The following is a 26,185-nucleotide window of genomic DNA, read 5'->3' as shown; positions in this document are numbered from 1 at the left end:
CTTCGCCAATTTTTACAGGACATTTATCAAGGGGTTCTCCGCTATCATCTGCCCAATCACACAACTAACCAAGCAAGGGGTGCGTTTTCATTGGTCCCCGGAAGCTCAAGTCGCGTTCGAGTCCCTCAAGAGACTGTTTACCTCCGCGGATGTCTTAAAACATCCCGATTCTTCTCTACCATTTGTCCTGAAAGTAGACGCCTCAGAAATCGCTGTTGGAGCTGTCCTCTCCCAACGACAAGGTACCAAAGCTTCACTTTTTCCAGTTGCCTTCTTTTCCCGAAAGCTGTCCCCCGCGGAGAGGAATTATGACGTAGGTGATCGGGAATTACTGGCCATAAAATCTGCCCTGGAAGAATGGCGATACCTGTTAGAAGGAGCTGCTCATCCTATCCTGATCAACACAGATCACAAGAACCTGGAATACCTGAATAGGCAAAGAGGCTGAGACCGCGACAAGCTAGGTGGGCCCTGTTGTTTTCCAGGTTCTCATTCCATGTTACTTACCGGCCCGGCTCCAAGAACACGAAACCCGATGCCCTCTCTAGGACGTTTCACAAATCCGAAGAAACTTCGCCCCCTGACACTATCCTGGCCCCAGGGAACTTTCTCCTGCAACAGGAAGATCTGCTCTTGCGGTTGAAACAAGCTTCCATGGGGTCAACACCCACCGTTGGAACTGAGTTACAGGTCAGGGATGGACTGTTTTGGTACGGCAGCAAAATCTTTGTACCCGAATGCTTACGGGTAGCCATTCTCGAACTTTGCCATGATCATGCACTAGCAGGGCACTTTGGTGCCTACAAGACTGCTGATCTTGTCCAGCGTACTTTCTGGTGGCCCCAAGTACTTAAGGACTGTAGGAGTTACGTGGAGTCCTGCACCACCTGTGCACGGAGCAAAACCCGTAGGTCCAGAGCCTGGGGGTTACTGAAACCTCTGCCCATTCCAGACAGGCCTTGGAAGATGTTGTCTATGGACTTCATTGTCGACCTACCCCCTGCAGCTGGGCATACTGCCATCTTTGTGGTGGTAGATCGGCTGTCTAAAATGGCCCATTTCATTCCGATGAAGGGTACCCCCTCTGCTTCCGAGACTGCCCAGATATTTATCAGGGAAATAATTCGACTTCATGGAATCCCAACCAATTAGTGTTTCTGACCGCGGAGTGCAATTTACCTCGCGGTTTTGGAAAGCGCTGTGTAAAGTCCTGGGAATTACGCTATCATTCTCCACCGCTTACCATCCTCAGACGAATGGTCAGACCGAAAGGATCAATCAGACCCTCGAGCAATACCTGCATTGTTTTTCATCCTTTTCTCAAGATGACTGGGTCACACTGCTTCCGTTGGCCGAATTTGCTTATAACAATTCCATGCATTCTGCTACCAAGCAAAGTCATTTTTTGCTAATTATGGTTTTCATCCAGCTTTCCTTCCTAATTCCATTCCCGAATGTTCTGTGCCAGCAGTCTTGGAAACTATAAATTTTTTCTCCTCGAACAACCAATTATTACAGAAGACCATGGCAAGATCCCAGGAGCAGAATAAGGAAGTGTTCGACACGAAGAAGCGGGGTGAATTGTTGCTCGAACCAGGTGACCGTGTATGGTTATCCTCTGCGAACCTTAGATTGTCTTGTCCTTCCAGGAAATTGGGTCCCAAATTCCTGGGCCCTTTCCCTGTAAAGAGGAGAATTAACGAGGTGGCTTATGAGCTGGAGCTCCCGGATTCACTCAAAATCCACCCTGTTTTTCACGTCTCCCTGTTGAAACCCTTTGTCCCCAATCCTTTTCCTGACCAGAATGTGAATCCTTCGGACCTTGTAATAGTGAATGGGGAGTAAGAATTTGAAGTTGAAGCTATCCTGGATTGTAGGAAAAGGAATAACCAAGCTCAATTTTTAATTAAATGGAAAGGCTATGGCCCGGAGGAGAATTCTTGGGAGCCTGTGGAGAATATCCATGCAAAGACTTTAATCCAAGCTTTCAGGAGATTGCACCCTGAAAGATGGGCCCAGTTGGGCATCCGGAGGCTGCCCCTTGAGGGGGGGCAATGTCACGAGGATCCTGCCAGCAGTGGTCAGTCCGGACCTTCCGCCGCGCATCCGTGGGTGCGCGCGTGTGTGCGCTCGTTGGCGCCAGGCGGGCTATTTAACTCAGTTGGCCACATCCAGTTCTTGCTGTCTGATCTACAGCGTGCGAGTACCCTGATTCTGAGAACCTGCCTTCTGTGACCTGTTGACCCGGCTTGTTTACCTACTGCTCCTGCTATCCGCCTGCATCTGACCCCGGCCTGCCTGACCTCCCCTCTGCTTGATCCTTCGGTGCCTTGCTGCCTGCCCGTTTACCGACCCGGCTCGTCCGACCATCCACCTGCTTGATCCTTGGTACCTTCGCTGACTGCCTGACCTCCGACCCGGCTTGTCTGACTGCTCTGCTTCCAGCCTCCTGTTCCAGTGCTGTCTGCTGCTCTACCTCCAGTAGTGGTTCCAGCACCTGCCTGAAGTCCTGCCCCTGCCAGAGTTCCTGCATTGGTGTCCTGGTCCAGCCTCTCTGCCTGCCGCTCTGCTTCAGCTTCCTGCACCTGCCTGCTGATCCTGTTTCCCTCCGATTCCAGCCATCCTCTGATCCAGCTGTTGATCCTGCCAGACACTCGTGCCACTCTTGACTCTTGTGTTACCTGTACACACTACCAGGGCCCTAGAGTCAGAGCCGCAAGAGAGGTCTCCTCCTGCAAGTTGGGCTCTACCACCAGGTACGTGACAGTATGACATTGGGCACTATGTATAAGAGAAGAGTGTGGAGGGTATGACAGTGAGCAATATGTACAGGAGTGTGGAGGGTATGACAGTGGGCACTATGTACAGGAGAGAAGTGTGGAGAGTAGGACAATAAGCAGTAATTACAGGAGAGGAGTATGGAGGGAGGGTATGACGGTGGGCACTATGCATAGGAGAGGAGTATGGAGGGTGTGACAGTGGGCACTATGAATAGAAGAAGAGTATGGAGGGTATGACATTGAGTAATATGTACAGAAGAGGAGTGCGGAGAGTATGACAGTGGGCACTATGTATAAGAGAGGAGGCTGAAGTAATCTGGGAAGGAAAAATGTAAAAGGTTTGTGGAAGGATGTTTAGGGACTGCGTAGTGGTTAAGTGGTCCATACATGGATTGAAATGACACCAATTAAGCAGAGACCAGTCATAGTCGATCTTTGTATGGGCTAGCTGGTTTTACACAAGTCAACCTATTAACTGACTTGAGTACAACCAGCCTGTCAGGTTTTCCCCAAAACAATCGGTGCCGCCAGCTATAGTTAGCAACACTAATCATTGTATTGACTGGCAGAACACAATAACACTGCGGGAGTGATTGCCCCCCATTCACAGGTCAGCAGGTGAGAGGGTGTGTGGGGACAGGCTGGGGAGAGATACTAGTCAGTCCCTGGGTAGGCACTGGTTAGTATCAGAGCCAGATACACACAGGTTACATACGCCATGATCATTAGAGCGAGAGCAATAATTCTAGCACTAGACCTCCTCTGTAACTCTAAACATGTAACCTGTAAAAAAAATGTAAAACATCGCTTAGTACACAATAAAAAATCATGATAACTTTAGTGTTTTTTTTATGAATGAAACAGTTTCTTTCCAAAAAAAACGTTTAAAAAATTGCTGCGCAAATATCGTGTAACATAAAAAGTTGCAAAGACCACCATTTTATTCCATAGGGTCTCTGCTAAAACAATATATAATGCTTGAGGGTTCTGAGTCATTTTCTAGCATAAAAAAATTATGATTTTTACATGTAGGAGAGAAGTCTCAGAATGGGCCTGGGTGGCAAGGGGTTAATTATCATAAGTAATATACAAATAATTATTATAAGCACTGTGGGTTCATCCTCTCAGTCTGCTGCAGAGTGTTCCAGCTTGTATTTATACTGGCCGCTCTGTATGTAGCTTCTGACAGGCTGTGCAAGGAGCCCCGTATCTCCGGAACCATAGATGATAGCAGCCCCATATTTTAACCAGTGCTGGAGTGGGTCTTTAGCCACCCATCCCCCAAATGTGGGGTCTATGTGACTCCTGATTGCCGAGCTACAATCTTTGAAGTCAATCTCTTTTTTTTTTTTTTTTTTTTATCTTTTGGGCAAATGGGCCTATCTTGAGAAAGGGGCCTGGAGCTGCAGCTCCAATAGCCCCTATGTTAATCTGGCCCTGATTACAACCCTATATACTGTACACCTATACCAGTCCTTAAAAGGACCTTTGTGGACCTAATAGAAATAGCTAGTGATTAAACTGACTGTCCCTGCTCCACACAGGGTTCTGTCCCTACACTGACAAAAGACAGCTGCAGAATCGGTCAACAGTGCACTCAGCAAACAGCAGCACAGCAGTCAGCAGCAGTGCACCAGAACCCTATATACTGTTCACCTATACCAGTCCTTAAAAGGACTTTTGTGGACCTAATAGCTAGCGATTTGTGTCACTACAGTCTGTCCCTGCTCCACACAGCAACCTCTCCCTACACTGACAAAAGACAGAATGTAAAATGGCCGCCAGATCAGGTCTATTTATAAGGTAGGGGTAATGTCCAATTTTTAATGTGCTGAAATGTCTCAATTGGCTGTCCTGTACCCCATGATGGATGTGTCATCATGGGTCAAAGTTCTTCACAATGTAAACAAATATGGCTGCCGCGAACTGAGCCAGAAGTCCGCCGGTTTGGCGAATCGCAAACGAGCAAAATTCACTGCGAACTGACCGCCGGGCGAACAGCAAGGCCATCTCTACTCTCTGCAAATGATTCTTCTGATACAGGGGTTACTGCTGGGCTGTTGCTGCTGCAAAAATAGAAAGAAACACAACAATGCATTAAAGTATAACTAAAGGCACAACTTTTTTTTTTTTTGTGGACAAAGAGAAGAGGGATTAGAACATCCATTAGGTTTTTACTGCTGTCTGTGGCCCTGATAGGGAGATTCACCCTATTTGTCCTGTGTACCATTATCACTGACAGTAAAAGTAAAACAAATGAAAAGTAAAAGAAAATCCCAAATTTTGTCCCCAGAACAATAGGAGGGGAAATCCTACAATGGGGGCACTAGTTCAGAGGGGCCGAACGGATTACCTTAATTTGCAGGGATTTCCTCTCACTTCCTGTTCTGGCACTGGGACTCGAAAAGAAGGTAAATCTCCCCCATGGGACACAGTTCGCTAACAGGGGTTATACAAAATGTGGCCACTGTATAGCAGAATCATGACCTCTTTTGTATTTCAATGTTAGCTTTGTTGTACTCTTGCAGTGGTTAATCTGTGTTTTTTTTTATTGTATACTGCGGTATTGTAAAGGGAACATTTTGTTAATTGCATGTGAGCAAGGTCCTTTTTTCCCCCTATAGTATTCGCCTTTTTTTTGTATTTTCTTAGCTATATAGTTTATATATAGCTAAGCACTGTATTTACTGTGTACTAGTGCCTTATAATATTGTCTTGCATCAATCCCTGCATAATAATTTGGTTTCTTGTTCATTAGAACAGGAAGTGAAGGGGCAGTGCTAGAGATAAGAGGCAGTGTCGGCACCTTTAATAAGACTAAAATGCCAGAACATTTATTCAAAGAGAATGCTATAATAACTTAATAGTCAATCAATACACACCTGTCTAATACCTTTTAGGTATACTAAAAGTTAAATGATTAGGACAAGCTTACAGGGTATACCCTCTTTTTCCGAGATCCAAGCAATGTAGAAGATAGGATTTTTCCATCATACTTAACTGTAAAATCCTTTTCTTTGAGTACATTATGGGACACAGAGTTAGGCTCTACCTACTGGGTTATACTTCATCTCCAGGTGAATAAACACTGGTAGACCGAAGGTCTTTGAGAGGGGTTATATAGGGGATCACTCCCTGTCTATACAGGAAGTACTTCAGTTTTGTAGCAAGCACTGGATCCTTAAAAGGGGAGGGACCTCTGTGTCCCATGATGTAATCAAAGAAAAGTATTTTACAGGTAAGTATGATTTAAAAATCCTATTTTTTTTTCATACATTATGTGACACAGAGTTGGGCTAATATTCATTATCTACTGGGACATCCCAGAGCAATAGCCTTGAGGGAAGGGAGACACCCTGCCAAGCAATAGCCATCAGACCTTATACAGCAGCCCGTACACTGCGGCTGAAAGCCAAATCCTCGGCTGCTTGAACATCCACTTGATAAAACTTTGTGCAACGTATGCACTAAAGACCAGGTAACAGCCTATAAAATCTGAGACACAGATACCTGACGGCGAAAAGCCCAAGAGGTTCCTACACCCCTGGTAGAATGAGCTCTTACCCTAAATGGAGGAGCTTTACATTTTAGACCATGGGCCTGAATGATCAATTGGCAGACCCCATTGGCAATGGAAGCTTTGGAAGCTGCCTGCCTATTCTTGGGTCCTCTTGGTAAAACAAAAAACATGCACGCACTGTGCATGTTATGCTCTGTTCTAGAGCCTGTAGTAAACAAACAATCTGAGCAGGAGGTCCTCCAGATACCCGAGCACCAGGATCCCTTGGGCCCTTAAAAGACCCAGTACTGGTGCTAGGACCTTTGTGAACACCGGGGAACTGTAGCAAGCCCGCAAGGGTAGAGCATGTTTTATATCGACGGAGGCTAAATCCCATCTGGAGTGAGGCTACTACTGAGCGGACAGACTCCATCCAAAAGGACTGGATCAGTAGATACTGGTTTAGGTATCTTAGGTCCAAAATGGGCCTTGTGTCCGTGTTTAGTTTTTGAACCGTAAACAGTCTCGAGTAAAATCCCACGTCCTTTTCAGATACAGAAACCGCTACAATCACTCCTTGATGCACTAAATGATGTAGTGCCTGAAGCAATAAGTCTCTTTTTGGAGGATCTGAGGGAATGCTGAATCTTAGAAACCTCTGAGAGGGGAACCCCCCGCAACTCCAGCTTGTAACCGTGGGATATTGTTGAGATGACCCACTCATAATGAACTATTCTCCAAATGTCCGCAAAGTGCAGCAGCCTTCCCCCCACCCGATAGAGTGGGGGCGTTCTCTCATAAGGAGGGCTTGGTGCTAGGTTTAGAAGAGTTTTGGACACTGGACTTTTCTGGCCCTGGTCTTGCAGTTTGCCCCTGGCTCTAGCACCCTGTTGGCGGCGGAACTGCCTTGGAGCTGAGACACCTGAGGAAGCAGTCCCTGAGGTTTTAAAATGAGGGACTCCTGATGCTTCTCTTCCCTCTGGAAATCTTTTGGATATACTTGTCCAAATGATCACCAAATAGACATTCCTATGAAAGAGGAAATCTGCCAATAACTTTTTAGAAGGAAGCTCGGCTGACCAGTTCTTAAGCCACAGATGCACATATGTACAGACAAGAGATCCAAACGCGCATATGTACAGACAAGAGAGCTGTATTGAATCCTTTAAAGTGGTTGTAAACCCTTCCAAACCACTTTGACCTACAGGTAAGCCTAGATTAAGGCTTACCTGTAGGTCCAAGAAATATCTCCTAAACCTACACGATTTAGGAGATATTTACAAAAAGACAGGCACTGCGCCATAGACAGCGGTGAGCATGCCACTATTAATGGCAATATGCGCAGTTTATCGTTCAAGTTGTACAGGCAGGTAAGGAAGACACATAGTAAAGCCCCATACACACTATCAGATTTTCTGCTGATTTTTGTCTTCAGATTTACCAACACCATGTAGTGCAACGGCCTGCCTGATTGCATACAAATTGAAAATCCTAAGGTTTGACCTCATATTACATGGTTTTGGTAAATCTGAAGGAAAAAAATCAGCAGAAAATCTGTTAGTGTATATGGGGCTTATTCCTTTTCTGCAATAAAAATCCTGCCTGTTTGCCATTTTTCCCTTAAAGCTCCACTTAATTTCACAAACAAAGGCAAATAAAAAAATAAAAATAAAAGAAGTATTTTTTTTTTTTCATAATATTTTTATTGAAGACAACAAGAAAACGGTATACATACAGAATTGAATGTGTGTATAAACGAGAACAAGAAAAAACAGACTTTGCATGGGCCTGTTGGTATGAGAAGATACAGGAAACCAAAACCAACATATTGTCTTAAACGTTCAGTCTTGCCGTAGCAACAAAAAGTATGTAGAGGAGAAGATATGGCGTTCTTAAGGAGGAACAGCCAGGTAGCATACCTTGTATGGTGAATGTAAGTAGTTTATGTAATTCGTAGACCCGGAGGGATTTGCTTTTGGAGAGAGACGTTTTTGAGGTAGAGCTAGTTTCTTGAGATGATAACAGTTGTGTGGGAAAATCTCTGTATGAGAATGGGTGGATATTGTTTGTGGTGTCATAGGTTTTCCGAAGTAGATATAGAAGGTGTTTGGGGATGTTTTCAGGCTTGTCAGACCCGCTGACAACCTGATTTGGGTGTATTGGTTATATGTGGGTGGAAATGAGACCTGATGAGTGAGGAGGAGAAGCCATAAGGGGAGAGAGAGAAGATGGGTGGGTGAGGAAGGGTAGGTATGGGGGATGAGAGGGAGGACGAGGGTTGTCAGGGGGCATTGGCTGGATAGATCGGCACGGGGGGGCCTATGCCTCCTGTCTGTCCCTAGTTCGCCGTCTATCCAGCCTTGGTTGTCCCGGGGCTGTAGAGAGTGTGCTTAGGGGATGTTCCCTTCCCACTAAGGTTTGGAGTTCAGGGCTTGGGTATAATCAGGGGTAGTTCTGAATTGCGACGAGCAGGACCAGGTAATGGTGTGTTTGGAGATGTTGTCGTGAGAGATGGCTATGAGTTCTTCCATTTTGGCAATTGTGTCGATTTTCTGAAACCAATCTTTGATTGATGGGGGGTTTTGCCCCATGAGGTTGGAACGCTTCGCTTAGCGGCATTCAGCATGTGCATAGCGAGAGATTTGAAGTAGGAGCGTCTGGGTATAGTGGTATGGTGCAAGAGAAATTGTGAAGGTGAGAATTCTAATGTGACAGTAGATATCTTGGATATGAAGTTGTGGGCTTCTCGCCAGAATCTTTGAATGATGGGACACGACCACCAGATGTGGAGAAGAGATCCTATTTCAGAATTGCATCTCCAGCATTTGTTGAAGGTGGATGGGGCAAATTTGTGTATAAGGGTAGGTACTCTGTACCACATTGTGAGTATTTTGTAGCCATTTTCCTGTGTAGACACGTTTGTTGATCCATTGAGAATGTTTTCAAAAATGTGTTCCCATTGTGTGTTTGTGAGGTCAAGGGATAGTTCTTTTTTCCAGAATTGGCATATTTTGTTTTCGAGGGATAATTGTCGAAGAGTAGGGGGTAGATGGTTGCGATCACATGTCTCTGTGGTGTGCTTTCTGAGCATAGGGATTCTAGGGGGTAAGTTGTCGAGTCCAGAGCCCTTTTTGGTTCGGGTCTAAGAGAAAATGTTGTATTTGAAGATATGTCCATAGAGGAAACTTAAGATCTCTCATTTGAGATGCTAGTTCCTCGCGTCTTAGCAGTATGGCCTTGTTGAAGAATTGTTTGGCTAAGACGTATTTGTGTGGCCAGGAAGTTGACAGGAATTGTTTGGACATTCCTGGGGGAAACTCGGGATTTAGACGTAGTGGTGTCATAGGGCCTGGGCTGGATGAAAGGGAGTGTTTGATCCTAGTTTCATGAAAGCAGCGTAGTGTAGGTCCTATGAGTAAGTGGTTGGACGTAGTGGGAGGGATATGTTTAGGCAGTAACCAGGGCGTGGTAGCTAGCGGTAGCGTGGATATGGATTCTTCTAGCTTAACCCATTGCTTTGTTGACGCATGGATGTTCCAATCCACTATTCTGGTAAGGAGGCATGCTTTATGATAGTTGCGTATATCTGGGAGACCTATGCCTCCTTTGGATCTTTCTAATCGATGATAATAGAGGGGCAAAATTCAAGGAATATAGTTCATCCAAGTGAGACGGGAGTTGTATGCCTAGATATGTGATTGCTTTGGTTTTCCAAGAAAAGGGAAAATTATTTTGGCATAGAGATACTGTATCTTTCGGCAGTGAGATGTTTAGGGCGTATGACTTATCAAAATTGATTTTGAGGTTGGAAATATGTTGGAAGTGGACAAAATCTTTTAATAAGTTTGGGATGGTGACGTGTGGCTCGGAGAGGGTTAGAAGGATGTCGTCTGCAAAGGCTGATATTTTAAATTCGTGTCCTGAGACCAAGATTCCCTGGATATTTGGGTTGTTTCTAATACAGTTAAGGAATGGTTCCAATGTAAGTATATAGAGGAGGGGGGATAGGGGGCAGCCCTGGCGGGTCCCATTTCGGATAGCGAAGGCGCTTGACAGTCGGCCGTTAACCTTTACTTGTGCTGTTGGACTTGAGTAGAGGGCAAGGATCATCTCAAGCATATTTTCACCAAGTCCAAAGGCTCTTAGGGTGGAAGACATGTAGTCCCAGGCCACGCTGTCAAACGCCTTCTCTGCATCTAATGAGAGGAAGAAGCCATTTTGTTTGGAGGAGGTCAGCCAGGAGTGCAGGTTAATAGCTTTGATGGTGTTGTCTCTGGCCTTGCGGCCAGGAACGAAACCCACTTGGTCTGTGGACACGAGTGAAGGGATTAGTGGGAGAAGGCGGTTTGATAGAATTTTTGCATAGAGCTTGGTATCTACATTGAGAAGGGAGATAGGACGGTAATTAGTGACTCTAGTGTGATCCTTCCCTGCCTTAGGTAACACAGTTATGTGGGCTTCTAGGAGGCGATGTGATGGATGCGTTGGTGATGTTAGAGAGTTGAACGCAGAGAGGAAGGGGGTGGAGAGTATATCCTGGAATGTTTTGTAATATGCAGCTGTATAGCCGTCTGGGCCAGGACTCTTCCCCGCTTTCATCTGTTTGATTGCTAGGGCTAATTCTTCTTTAGAGATAGGGTTTTCTAGGGATTGAGCTATATCCTGAGGTATTGGTCTGGGTGCGTGTTGTTTCAGGAAGTCATGTATGAGTGTCTGTCTTGGTATGGTGGATTCCTGGGATGGGTTTGTGTGAGCTAAGTTGTATAAATCGGTGTAATAGCGTTCAAAGCATGTAGCTATATCTTCATTTTTGGTGGCGAGCGTGCCGTCCATTTTTCGGATTTGTCTTACCACATTGAGCGTTCTCTTGGCCCGTAAGGCTCTTGCCAGGAGCATCACGCTTTTGTTAGCATGTTTGTAAAACAGTTTACGTGTCAAGGTAAATTTGCGATTTGTTAGTTCATTCAGCTCCTCAAGTAGGAGGGATCTTGCCCCGGTAAGTTCTTGTAAGGTTTGTGTGGCTAGGGTCTTTTTGTGTGCTGTTTCCAGTTTTTTAATTTGATTGGTCAGGTCATTGATGTGTGCTTGCTTCTGTCGTTTTCGTTTGGATGAGAGAGATAAGAGCTCCCCTCTTATGGTGCATTTGTGCGTTTCCCATTGAGTTAGGGGATGTGTATCAGGCGTGTTGTTTATTTGGAAGAACAATTTAATGCGTGAATGTATGTGGTCTAGATTGGCTTTGTCTGTCAGAAGAGAAGCGTCTAGGCGCCACACTTTCGATCTTTCGATTGTCTCTGGGAAGGTCAGTGAGATGGTGATGGGATGATGGTCGGAGATAAACATGGGTTCGATCGTGGCTTTGGTTAATAGGGATAAGTCCTGCTGGGTTAGGAAGAAATAGTCGATTCTAGAATACCGATTGTGCGGGGTTGAGAAATATGTGTAATCTTTATCTCCTGGATGGAGGGTGCGCCATGTGTCGTGTAGCAGGAGATTGTGAAGTTGGCAATGTATCTGGCGTAGTGCACGGTACGTAAGAGAAGAAGTGCTTGTGGAGGAGTCTAGAATGGGGTTAAGGGGGACGTTAAAGTCTCCTCCTAGAATCAATATACCTGACCGGAAAGAAGACAAAAGAGAGGCAATCTTGCGGAAGAATGGGACCTGTTTTACATTTGGGGCATAAATGTTGGCCAGGGTGATAGGTCTATTCCATAGGTGGCCTTTAAGAATTAAGTAGCGACCGTCAGAGTCCGCTAGCGAGTCGGTTATTTCTATGGGGCAATGTTTTGCTATTAAGATTGACACTCCTTTCGATTTTGAGTTGGGGGTTTGATGCGTGGAAAGCAGTCGTATAATGTGCATTCTCTAGTTTAGGTTGGCAATTAGTTTTGAAATGCGTTTCCTGTAGATAAATAATATCTGCTTTATGGTTTTTCATTGAGGAAAGCACCTGAGAGCGTTTTTCCGGGATATTTAGGCCCTTGGTATTTAGAGAGAGAAGTTTTAGTGTGAGAGGGGTCGTCAAGTTTTTCAGAGACATTTTCAATGCAAGTTGGGGCAGTTTTATCTAGCCAATAGGGGAGATGTATCTGGTTGAGCACTGGCCTTGAGTGTGGGTGAGGGCAGAGAGAGAGGGGGAAGGAGAGAGGGGGGTAGACCGGAGGTGAGAATAGACCAGCTACCTTACCTAATGGAATAAATAGAATCTGGCTGTTGTCAGCAGAGACTCAGAAAGTCTGCTGGTTGGGGATATAGGAGGACCGGTTGAGAATAGCGAGTACCCGCTGTGGAAGATTGTTATTTTGCGTTGAGGGGGAGAGAGCGTGTTATTGTAGGAGATACAGACGGGGACAAGATGGTTACTATTCAGCATACTTAATATAGGAGTGTAGTCTAGGGCTACTAGTTTTAACGCCACCAGCGTATAACTTCAGAAGGAAAAGGCAAGGAAAAGAAAAAGAGAAACAGAAAAGTGAGCATAGAAGGCTATTAAGCGAACTTTCGACGGGTGTACAGTCATCATGCCTGCCAAATACTGTTGAGACCCCTTGTGAGAGATAGCGGAGTGTGAGATATCTGCCTGGTAAGTGTTGCGTGGTCCTGTAATGGGGGAGTGGGAGAGGGTGTAAGTTGATTTGCCACTTGAGTGTCCGGGTGTACCGTTTGCTTGAGAGAGTGTATGATTGTGTGTTATAGGAGTGTTGAATCAATTTGGGGGGGGGGGGGGGGGTGTCGTAGTGTAATTGTTGAAAGTAGGATGGGTATGGCTGTATGTGTTAGGGAGGGCATGTTCAGTGGATAAGAGAAGGTACGGTAGGATAATACCTGATGATCTTGCAAGATGTACAATGAGCAGGAAGAGCAAGACAAATAGGGTACACAGGGTGAACAAAATGTGAGGGAGTCACATCCGGGCCTGTGGTTCTATAAGCTTCGTGTCAATTTACACCCCTGGGCGTTGATTAGTGGGTCAAGCGTATTGATAGGGATGGGAGGAATGAAAGCCTTCCCCCTGTCTGGTTCACATATAGAGGTTTGTATATGTGCTTTCTGAGTCAGGGGTATTGGGCACGATTCATTGAGCTCTTTTGCTCATTCAGGAGCTGGACCGAAAAATTCTCCCTCGCATCCTGTTCAGGCAAACAAATCAAATAAGCAAACAAATAATGGTAACATGGCATCCTCATTATCAGATGTAATCAAGATACTACAGAGAAAAAAATAAAATAAAATCCTTCACAACATTGGTGCTAGTTGTTTGGGTATAAGAGGTGCACCTTATTGCTGTGTAGTGGCAAGGGATGCCCCCTGGCAGGAGGAGGGGTGGGAGAGTAGAACGTCCCATAGTTATGCGGGATCCTGAGAAAGGATGGATGAATGACTCGGGTAGGTGGAGGTGGCCTTCATGTGTTCCAGAGCAGTAGTGAGTCATGAAACTTGAAGTAAGCAGGTTGCGGCCCCTGCAGGGGTTGTGGGTGTTTGAGTGTGGGGTAGTAAGTTATTGGGGACCCTACTGGATCGTGCCCAGGGATGGGTTTTGGGCCCTCGTTCATGCGTCCCTGGGTGAGGTTGTGTTTTAGCCCTGATATCCAATATAAGGGGGGGTGAAGGTATCTATGTAACGTTTGAGCCCGGTAGTTCGTGGTATGGTTCGAAGTGATGAGAAGTGAAAATTAGGCAGATCATTGGTGGGTTTGTGTTTGCTTCCTCGCTGCCTCTGAGTAGTTTCCCATGATCCCTGGGTACATCCCGGTCGTAAATTGTTAGCGTAGAGATACCTGTGGGCAAGCTGTGGCAGGTTAGCAAGTCAAGGGAAAAGGATATATCTGGCTTGTGTCTATCCGGTATCCATTCCAGGGAGATAGGTGGTGCAGTTCTAAGCAAGTCGGGGGGAGATTGGAATGTTGCCGGAAGGGTAGTTGGAAGTGGCATCTAATCAGGAAGTGGGGGGGTGGGTTGTAGGAGCTCCACTTGGGGGTTCCACCCATCAATGTGGGTTATGATTGCCCAACTGACAGAACAGGTTAGTCAGACATGGTGGCTTAACAGTGTCTTATACTCAAAAAAAAAGGAAGAAAAGAAAAAGAATTTGAGAACTGTGTGTAACTCGTGAAGGACTCACATAACCTTGGTGAGAACGGGTAGCAGAAGGTCTTCTATAGACTGCTGACCTGGAGTATAGAAGGCGGTTTAGGAGTCCTGTCTAGGTCTCCTATGGGCTGGTGAGGCCAGTGGGTTTCTGCCTGGTGGTTGGCGATGTGCTTGATGTGGAGGAGTTGCTGGGGGAGATCTTTGTCGCCTGGGTCTTTGTGCGTTCCATTCCATGGGATCTTCTCGGTGGTCTGGACGTCGTGCCGTCAGTATGCGTTGATCATTATACCAGTCGGGCAGCGGAGATTGAGGAATATCCATGGCAGCACAGAACTGTGGTAGGTCTTCCGGGACTCGTAGTAAGGCGGAGCGTCCCATTGACGATGCTGACAGGGCAAATGGGAATTTCCACCTATAGGAGATGTTGCGTGTGCGAAGGAGGGGGTGAAGATCCTTTCTGTGTTGTAATGTGATGGGAGACAAATCCTGAAAGAGCTTGATTTCTGTTCCCTCATGCAAAACTTTACGTCTCTCTCTGGCGCGTTTGAGGATGTCTTCTTTCAGCGGAAAGTTTACTAAACAGCAGATGACGTCGCGTGGGGGATCAGTATCCCTTCCCCTGGGGCGTAAAGCTCTGTGTATACGCTCCATGTCTATAGGAGAGTCGTGGGGTCTGCCAAGCAGGCTATTGAAGATAGACTGGACACATTGGTGACGGTTGCCAGGTTCTACAGCTTCAGTGAGTCCTCTCACTCTTATATTATGCCTGCGGACCCTGTTATCCAAGTCTTCTAAGTGTCTATGCATTTCTCTCAGTTGAATAGAGTGTATATCAGAGACTTGTTGTATTTGTGTAATGGTGGTTTCTTGCCTGCTTGTGGCAGCTTCTACTCCCTCCAGCCATGCTGCAACTGACTGGACATCAAAGCGGAGGTCAGCTATAGCGGCTGCCAAGGTGTTTTTGATGTCAGAGGCTATGGATTGCATGTCCCCTAGGCACAAAGGTTGAGCCTGGCTGGGTGTTCTAGCTTGTGAAGGGGGGCTGTGTCTGTCCCTGTCACGCTCGGGGCTGCCGCTGCCCGAGCGCGTGGTGCGGGGGGAGGCCTGTGCAGATGGCTGTGAGTCCCGCTGTTGCGATCTGAAGATCGCGGGTATGTTGTGGCTTGGCTGAGTCTCGTTGTCCCGTGGTGAGCGGGACCTGGTAGCGGAGTTGTGTTTGTCTCCCTTACCCATGTCGGCTGGCTCTTACTCCGGTTAATGAGGGTGCTGTGTCCTCCGTTAGCAGGAGCTGGGAGTTCAGGCAGCCATTCTCTTCCAGCGCCAAGCCACGCCCCGAAGTATTTTCTTTTACCCACCTCAATACAGTGCACTTACACCCCCTTCCTGACCAGACCAATTTTCAGCTTTCAGCGCTCTCCCAGTTTGAATGACAATTACTCAGTCATGCAACACTGTACTCATATGAAACTTGCGTCCTTTTTTCCACACAAATAGAGCTTTCTTTTAGTGGTATTTAATCACTAGTGAGTTTTTTATTTTTTGTGCTATCAATAAAATAAAATGTAAATATTGTGAAAAAAATTCCTTTTTCTTTGTTTCTGTCATAAATTTTTGCTAATTATTAATTTTTCTTCATACATTTTGGCCAAAATTTATACTGCTGCATATCTTTGGTAAAAAACATTAGTGTATATTATTTGGTCTTTGTGAAAGTTATAGAGTCTACAAACTATGATGCCAATCGCTGAAAATTGATCACATCTGATCAGGCCTTCAGTACATCAGGTGTATCTCATTTCTTGAGACACTAACAAGTCAGGAAAGTACAAATACCCCCCAAATGACCCCTTTTTACAAAGTAGATATTCCAAGGTATTAAGTAAGTAGCATGGTGAGTTTTTTTAAGTTGTCATTTTTTCCCACAATTCTTTGCAAAATGAAGATTTTTTTGTTATTATTATTATTTTTTACAAAATTGTCATATTATCAAGTTATTTCTCACACACAGCATATGCATACAACAAATTACACCCCAAAATACATTCTTCTACTCTTTCTGAGTACGGCAATACCACATGTGTGAGACTTTTACAAAGCCTGGCTACATACAGAGCACCAACATTGATGTAGTACCTTCAGACGTTCTACGAGCAAAAATGACGCATCTCATTTCTCAACCACCTATTACACTTTTGAAGGCCCTGGAGTACCAGGACAATGGAATTTCCCATAAAATGACCCCATTTTGGAAAGCAAACACCCCAACGTATAATCTGTGAGGCATAATGAGTCTTTTGAACGGTTAATTTTTTTCCAGAAGTTTTTGGAATATGTGAGAAAAAATTTAAACGCATTTTTTTTTTTACACAAAGTTGTATATTTCTAAGATATTTCTAACACATAGCATGTATATAGCAAAAATTACACCCCAAAACACATTCTGCTACTCCTCCCGAGTATGGCGATACCACATGTGTAGGACTTTTACACAGCCTGGCCACATAGAGAGGCCGAACATTGAAGTAGTACGTTCAGGCGTTCTAGGAGCATAAATGACACATCTCATTTCATTCCTACCCATCACACTTTTGAATGTCCTGGACCACCAGGACAGTGAAATTACCCACAAAATGACCCCATTTTGGAAAGCAAACACCCCAACGTATATTCTATGAGTCATGGGCTGCAAATAGGTACTCGGGTACTCTGATAGGCTGGAGATAGGTACTCTGGTACTCTGATGGCCTGGTGACAGGTACTCTGATGGCCTGGTGACAGGTACTCGGGTACTCTGATGGCCTGGTGACAGGTACTCTGATGGCTTGGTGACTGGTATTTGGGTACTCTGAAGGGCGGTGACTAGGCATGAGCTGAACACCCCCCGGTTCGGTTCGCACTAGAACTTTGGAACGGACCCCAAATTCGTATGAACGTTAGAACCCCATTGAAGTCTATGGGACTCGAACGTTCAAAATTAAAAGTGCTAATTTTAACTGCTAATATGCAAGATACTGTCCTAAAAAGGGTTTGGGGACCTGGCTCCTGCCCCAGGGGACATGGGTCAATGCCTAAAATGTTTTTAAAAATGTCAGTTTTGGCGGGAGCACTGATGTTAATGACGATTAAAGTGAAAAAAAAGTGAAATATTCCTTTAAATATCGTGCCTGGGGGGTGTCTATAGTATGCCTGTGAAGTGCCACATGACATTTAACAGAAATAACGTCATTTAAAACTGCTTGCGGTTTTAATGTTATATCTGGTTCCTGCAATATGGTTGAAAATCATTGAGAAAAATGGCATGGGTAGCCCCCCCTGCCCATTACCAGCCTCTTTGGGTCTTGTACGGATATTAAGGGGAACCCCGTACCCATATTAAAAAAAGGAAATACGTGTGGCCCCCAGGCCCTATATACTCAGAACATCACTATACAGGAGGTGCAAACAAGACAGGGACTGTGTAGGTTTGTTGTGTTAAGTAGAATCTGTTTGTAATTTTCAACTGGTACATTTTTAAAGTGTAGCTCCAGTCAAAAAAACAATTTTTAAGCTTTTTGGAAAACACAGGGAAGGGTTATCACCCCTGTATAATTTGTTTTGCCGTCCGTCTTTTTTCATCTCACTTGCTGTTGTCTCCTTCCGTTTGCAAGTAGGAGATGTTTGTAAGTTGGATGTTTGAAAGTAGGGGCCTTCCCTATATGCTCTGCAGAAATGGTGGAACAAGGTGTTGGTGTTGCCACAACATTGTAAGCCCTCAAAGTGACTCTTGGTGGGCGCTGGAGCGATTATATCAAGAATTGTAATTACATGCCATTGTTGAACAGTGGTAGAAAAATTGGGCCTTTGGTGGTTGTGGTGCTGGTGCCACAACACTATAAGTCCTCACAGTTACTCTGGGTGGGCACAGGAACGGGCCCTCCTGTGAAATATTATATCAAGAATTGTAATTACATGTCCCTGTTAAACAGGGGCTGAAAAATTGGGCTGCTGGCACTGGTGCTGGTGCCACTACACTGCAACCTCTCCCATATACTCTAGTTGTACTGCAGGAATTAGCCCTGCTGCAAAGCATTGCATAAAAAATTGTAATTAAATGCTCCTGTTAAACAGGGGCAGAAAAATTGGGCTGATGGCATCACCCAGAACCAAAAATGTTCTTCCAACATATCAGCGGATATCCTACCACTGACTACAAGCTCTATTTAAAACGAGCAAGATAGTTAGCTATATAGGTGGATATAGCGGTGTATACTGGGTTCAGAGTACGCAGACAGCACGCACAATCTCCTACCACTGACTGCAAGCTCTATTTAAAACGAGCAAGATAGCGAGCTATATAGATGGATAAAGCGGTGTATACTGGGTTCAGAGCACGCAGACAGCACGCACAATCTCCTACCACTGACTGCAAGCTCTATTTAAAACGAGCAAGATAGCTAGCTATATAGATGGATATAGCGGTGTATACTGGGTTCAGAGCACGCAGACAGCACACACAATCTCCTACCACTGACTGCAAGCTCTATTAAAAAAGAGAAATATAGCTAGCTATATAGGTGCATATAGCGGTGTATACTGCGGTCAGGGAACGCAGACAACAACCACTACAGAAGAGCAAGAAAGAAAAATCGGCCAATAATGATCGGTGTATACTGTGTTGAAGGTACACAGAACACCCACTAACTCCTACAGATGCCAACACACTACAAAAGGTCGCCGCGCTGGCGGCCTTAAATAGTGTGGGGCGTATACTACACAGCCTGAGCTATGATTGGCCATAGGCATCCTGCCTGTGGCCAATCATGGCTCTCCTCGCTGCCGGCGCTGTGATTGGCCAAGCATGCGGGGTCACAGTGCATGCTTGGCCAATCATGAGCCAGCAATGCACTGCGATGGCGCAGTGCATTGTGGGCCGTGAGCGCCACACTAATTTGGCGCGAACGGCCCATAACGTTCGGAATTCACCGAACGGGCGAACAGCCGATGTTCGAGTCGAACGTATGTTCGACTCGAATACGAAGCTCATCCCTCCCTTTATTTGGGCAATCAGTGTGATTGGTGTACACTGTAGGCGGTAACGAGATGTTACCACAATCTCCTCCTCACACACGATCGGTGTGTGAGGAGGAGAACACGGTAACATCTCGTTACCGCGGTTTGTTTACATTTTAGTGATCGGCTGTGAAAGGATCACAGCCGATCACGTGGGTAAACAGCCGGCCAATGGCTGTTTACCAGCGTCGGTGACAAGCAGTGTTCCCAGGGAACACGCCACCACCGACGTGCACACGCTCACGATCGCGCGCATGCGTCGTGCACAGTGGGGGTGTGACGATCTGACTTCATTGCGGCCGTTCACGTGGTAAACAGCCATAACCAATGGCTGTTCACCCCCTTCGGTGGCGAGTGGTGTCTCCGTGACACACCGCCACCGAAGAAACAGGGATGGGCGCGCACGATCGCGTGCATTCCCTGTTTAAACGGGAGGCCGTCATATGACGGCCTCCCGCCACAATAGGTGCGCCGCCTGGCCGTCATTTGACTGCAGGCGGTCAGCAAGTAGTTAAATGTATGCCTAGGTGCTATATAAAAAAAGGACAAATAATATAGACCACACAGTAAAAAAAAAAGTGCATAAACACTAAAATAAGGACTTAGTGTGTACTAAAGTGTACACCTTTACAAGGGCTATGCTTACTTGTATGGAGATGTACAGGTGTTGGTTGCACCCCCTAGCAGGCAGTCCCATTGATGTTAGCTTGAACGCAGTGGTTGCACAGGACACAGCCACTGCTCCCAATTTTCAAAACAGTTGAGGGTGCATGGCCCCAAATGCAGACAGTAGTATGCCCTGTATGAATGAGGTCTAATAGTGATAAGCATAATAGCGATGTGCTTTAGCATACATATAAAATCACTGTGCAATAAAATTATATATTTGCTTGCCCTGCACTAAGGATGATGCGCCTCATGGATGCAACACCTCACAGTGCAGCTTCCATTACACATATCTATATGTCACTAATTGAGATCATTGTATAGTGATTTTACTGTGTATATATTATTTTAGGTTAAAATGCTTCATTATTAATAAAAGATAATACAGTAGGTTTTAAATATTGTCAAGTACAACTTTCTTGGGCCCCTTACACGGCTTTAGGCCTGGGCCCCCAGCCCCCCCCACACCTGTTTATATGTCAGTGCCCCCCCCCCCCCCCCACACACACACACCTGTATATATGTCAGCCCCCCTCACAACTGTATATACGCAAGCGCCCCCCCCCCCCCCCCCACACACATACACCTGTATATATGTCAGCCCCCACACACATACACACCTGTATATATGTCAGCCGCCACACACACACACCTGTGTGTATATATACATATATATATATATATATATATATATACACACATCTATATAGATCAGACCAAAATGAGGGACAAATGAGGAGGACTAAGGGGCAGAGGGACATTGCTCCAAATCAGGAACAGTCCCTCAAAATCAGGGACAGTTGGGAGCGATGGTTTACTTGTGATTTGTTATTTTGGCATGCACTCTGTTGCAACAATCTTTCTGTGCCCTACAGCACTGGAGGCAGTGAGGTTAAATTATGTCTATACAATTAGCTGTGATAAGTCCCTTCTTTGAAATACTGTACACTGTACTCATAGGATGTATGCATTTTATAGTATGAGGGAAATCTATTCATTTCCAATCAGTGTGGTATTTAATTTGGTTTGAGTGATGGGTCACAGTATGTTTGGCTCCAAATAATAAAATTGTAGCACCTTGGTAGCTTATCCTTCACATGGCTGCCACACAGTAATGCACATTTTAAACAGTACCCCAATGCACTGCTACAGTAGTGGGCAATACCATGTACCACAATAGTGATGGACGATCTTCCGATGGGACGTTTCGTGAACGTGGCTAAAGGTTCGCAAACTGCAAGGTTCGCGGCGGACCCCATTAACTTTAATGGCAGGCAACCCTTAAAAACCTCCAGGTCATATTCTCAGCCACAAAATACTTACTAGCTGTGTACACATAGTCCCACAGCATGGACACTGACATAATAAAACTATTAAGTGAATCTGGGATCGACAACGACAAGCATTCTTTTTTTATCTGTGAAATTTTAACAATTCAGGAGCGCATGAAGGCCATGGAGGAGAGGCAAGGTCAGGGCAGGGTACGAAGGGGATGCAGGAGATGATCGGTGCCAAAGTTAGGGCAGCGTAGTCCTGTGCCAGTGTCCCAGTGTGCCAACCTATGCTTGAGCCCCTCCCTCTGCCTGGCCCTTACCCCCACCTATGCAGGGCTCCACTGCGGTGGTCCGGAGGTGCCAGTCCAGTACTGATCCTCAGCCATGGTGCTGGCACTGCCTGCTGATTGGCTTCTCCGCTGCTATATCCCTCACTGTCTGAAACTATCACCGCGATAGAGACTGAGCACTGACACCAGCACCGTGATAGAGAGTACTGACACCAGCACAGAGATAGAGAGCAATGACACCAGAACCGTAATAGAGACCACTGACACCAGAACCGAGATAGAGAGCACTGAGACCACACCAGAACCGAGATAGAGAGCACTGACACCAGCACCGAGAGAAAGCACTGACACTAGCACCAAGATAGAGAGCACTGACACCAGCACCGAGATAGAGAGCACTGACACCAGCACCATGATAGAGAGCACTGACACCAGCACGGAGATAGAGAGCACTGATACCAGCACCGAGATAGAGAGAGAGCATTGACACCAGCACCAAGATAGAGAGCACTGACACCAGCACCGTGATAGAGAGCACTGACACCAGCACAGAGATAGAGAGCACTGACACCAGCACCGAGATAGAGAGCACTGACACCAGCCCCTAGATAGAGAGAGAGCACTGACACCAGCACCGAGATAGAGAGCACTGACACCAGCACCATGATAGAGAGCACTGACACCAGCACCGAGATAGAGAGCACTGACACCAGCACCTAGAGAGAGAGCACTGACATCAGCATCGAGATAGAGAGACAGCACTGACACCAGCACCGAGATAGAGAGCACTGACACCAGCACCATGATAGAGAGCACTGACACCAGCACCGAGATAGAGAGCACTGACACCAGCACCGTGATAGAGAGCACTGACACCAGCATCGAGATAGAGAACACTGACACCACACCAGCACCGTGATAGAGAGAGCACTGACACCACACCAGCACCGAGATAGAGAGCACTGATACCAGCAACTCGCTGCGGGACCCAAAAATATGACACCGCTCAACCTCTTCAAACAGGTTACGGGCATATAGTGCGGTGTGCTTTTTTTTGTACAAGGAAGTGAGCCAAAGGTAGAAAAAGGTCCGTGTGCTTGATTAACTAAATTGTTTATAGAGTTATGCATATACATGGTCTACTGGTCACATGTGTTGAATTCCTCCGAGATCCATGCCTCGTTCATTTTTATAAATGTCAGGTAGTCAACACTGTTGTGAGTTAGGTGAGTGTGCTTATCGGTCACGATCCCCCCTGCTGCGATGAACGTCCTATCGGACAGGACACTGGACGAAGGGCAAGCCAACAGTTCCATTGCAAATTGGATAAGCTCTGGCCAGAGGTCAAGCCTGCCCACTCAGTAGTACAGGGGTTCATCACTCCACAGAGCATCCACATCGGCCGTTAACCCAATGCAGTCGGACACCTGTCGGTCTAGGCGTTCCCTGATGCTGGATCCGGATTAGACCTGTCGATGGGTCGGCTGAAAGAATGATCTCATATCAGAATTCACCAACACATCTTCAAACCACCCTCTTCTTGCAGGCGCTGTTGGATTGGTACCCTCAGCTCTTTCTCTGGGAGTGGGAATTCCTCCTCTTCCAGCGCATGCAAAAGCAGAATGCAGCATTTCTCGAAGCAAGGCTTGGAAGTGCTCCATTCTGACAGCCCTCTGTGATGGTGGTAACATTTCTGCCATTTTGTGTTTGTACCGGGGGTCTAAGTACGTTGCCACCCAGTACTGGTCCTTGGCCTTTATGCCTTTTTTACGGGGGTCCCTGTTAAAACACTGGAGCATGAAGGCCCCCATTTGCACTAAACTGGATGCGGTGTGGTGGCCTGGCTCCTGCTCATCATCCAGGATAATGTCGCCGTCCTCATTCTCCTCTCCCCATCCACGCACAACAACAGGGATCCCAGAAAGGTTTAAATCATGCTCTTCTTGCTCCTCCTGATCCGCCTCGGCACCATCCTCCTCTGACTCCTCTTCAGACTCCGGTTGTTGACTTGTCTCAGATAGAGTAGCCCCCCCCCCCCCCGGGAATTCATCCAGCATTGCGACTTCCTCATCTTCTTGCTCCTGCTCCTCCACAGCTTGATCAATGACACGACGCAATGCATGCTCCATAAAGAAGGAATAAGGTACGATGTCACTGATGGCGCCATGGCTGCGACTAACCAGTTTGGTGATCTCATCAAATGGCAGCAGAAGTCTGCATGTGTCGCGCATGAGCAGCCACTGGCGCGTTGAAAAAAAAAACAAGCTATCCAGAACCTCTTCTGCCGCAGAGTTCGTACAGGTAGTCGTTAACTGCACGTTTCTGCTGGAGCAGCCTATCAAGCATATAGAAGGTTGAGTTCCATCGCGTCGGGCAATCGCAAATAAAACGTCTGACCGGCAGATTGTGTCGCCGCTGAATGTCAGCAAGGTGAGCCATGGCCGTGTAAGATCTTCTGAAATGGGCCGAGATTTTCCTTGCCTGCCGCAAGATGTCCTTGACCCCAGGGTATTTGACAACGAATCTCTGCACGACCAAGTTTAAGACGTGTGCCATGCATGGCACGTGTGTAATGTTGCCCTGTTTCAATGCGCTAAGCATATTGGCACCGTTGTCACACACCACTTTACCAACTGTCAAATTGAGCGGTGTTAGGCCGCGTACACACGGGCGGATTGTCTGTCCAACTTAGTCCGCTGAACCGTGTTTCAGCGGACAATCCACTCGTGTGTGGGCTTCAGCTGACTTTTTCAGCGGACTGTCTGACGAACAAAGTCTTACGGAATTTCCGTAATTTTGTCCGTTCAAACTTGGTTTTGTCCGTCCAAACTTGGTTTCAACAGACAGTCCGCTCGTGTGTAGGCAAGTTGGACGGACTAAGTATGGCGCATGCTCAGAAAGGATTTACACGGCCGAAGGTTGCATTGCAGTGTATAGGACGTCTTTTTCTAGTCCCGTCGTACGTGCTGTACACGTCATCGCGCACGCTTTCAGCGGACTGTCTGCTCATCGTGTGTGGTCAAGTCCGTTCATTCAAAATTTGGACGGACTGTCTGTCGGATTGTCTGACGAACTTAGTTGGCCAGACAATCCGCCCGTGTGTACGCGGCCTTAGCCACTGATCTGCCTGTGAACACAAAGCTGAAAGGAGTGCAGGGCCAGTGTGGCTCTTGGCTTCCAGGCACAACAGACGCAGCACAGCATGGCAACGTCTCACCTGGCATGTTGAATAGGTTCTGGGGATCTTGGGCAGCCAGTGGAAGAGGCGTTAGCAGCGGAAAAGGAGGAGTCATCCAAGGAGGAGAGAGAGGAGGATGGAGTAGGAGGAGGAGAAGAGCCAGGCCTGCATGCAATCCATGGCGGTAAAACCAAATCTACACAGGTGCCATGGGTTACATGCTTGACGGCCGTCAGAAGGTTCACCCAGTGGGCAGTAAAAGTTATATACCTTCCCTGCCCATGTTTGCTAGACCACATGTCTGTGGTCAGATGTATCTTGGCACGACACTGTGTGCCAGTGATACATTCACTTGCCGCTGAACATGGCCATATAGCTCTGGGATGTCCTTCTGTGAGAAATACTTCCTTCCTGGGACCTTCCATTGTGGTGTTCCAATGGCCATAATTTTTCGAAAGGCCTCCGAGTCCACCAGTTTATGTGGCAGTAGTTGGCGGGCTATCAGTTCTGACAAGCCAGCTGTCAACCCTTGGGCAAGAGGGTTATCCGGCGTCATCATTTTTTTACGCTCGAACATATGGCCCACGGAAGCCTGCCTTTTTCCAGAAAAACGTGAGGATGGCATGATGGAAGGTGGAGTGGAGGACAATTGTGAGGAGAGAGGAGAAGGAGATGTAGAAGACAAGGCTGGACGGCGAGAGCCTAGAGTGTGGCTTTGTAGGTTCCGTTGCTCCCACTGGGCTCGGTGATGGCAGCTCATGTGCCTTCTTAAGGCGGTCGTCCCTAGGTGAGTGTTGGGCTTACCGCGACTTATGCGTTGACTGCAAAGATTGCAGATGGCAACACTATTGTCAGCAGTGGACACCTTGAAAAAAGCCCACACTGCGGAGCCATGTGCCGGCCTCATGGGAGCGCCAGATGTGTACATGGTTGATGCCTCGCTTGTGATACATTAGCAGTCTGCTTTGTCCCTCCTGTGCAATCTAAGTTCTGCCTGCTTCTCCTCCCTATCTGCTGGTCCATATCTCCCTCTGAACTCCCCTCGTCTTCCTCTCTTGTGGGCACCCACGTGACATCACTAGACACGTCATCATCGATGTCACCTTCCCCACCGCTATAATTCGAGATCTCGGAGTAGGCAGCAACACCTGGGACCAACCTCCTCCTTGGGCTGATCTGGGTACTGTCGTCAGACTGCTGAGTGGCGGTTGTTGCTACCTCCTCTTCCTGATCCAATGCCAAGAGTGGCTGCGCATCGGCAATGTCTTGTGATGGATCGGAAAATAATTCCTGTGACTCAAGCGGAGGGTATATAGTAGCGGTGTTGGTGTAAGTGTCTTTGGGGGTGCACGCAGCAG

Source organism: Lithobates pipiens, unplaced genomic scaffold (genome assembly GCF_037356315.1).
Source record: "Lithobates pipiens isolate NorthernLeopardFrog02 unplaced genomic scaffold, aLitPip1_a1.2 Scaffold_16, whole genome shotgun sequence".
Lineage (NCBI taxonomy): Eukaryota > Metazoa > Chordata > Amphibia > Anura > Ranidae > Lithobates > Lithobates pipiens.
This window is presented reverse-complemented; position numbering follows the sequence as displayed.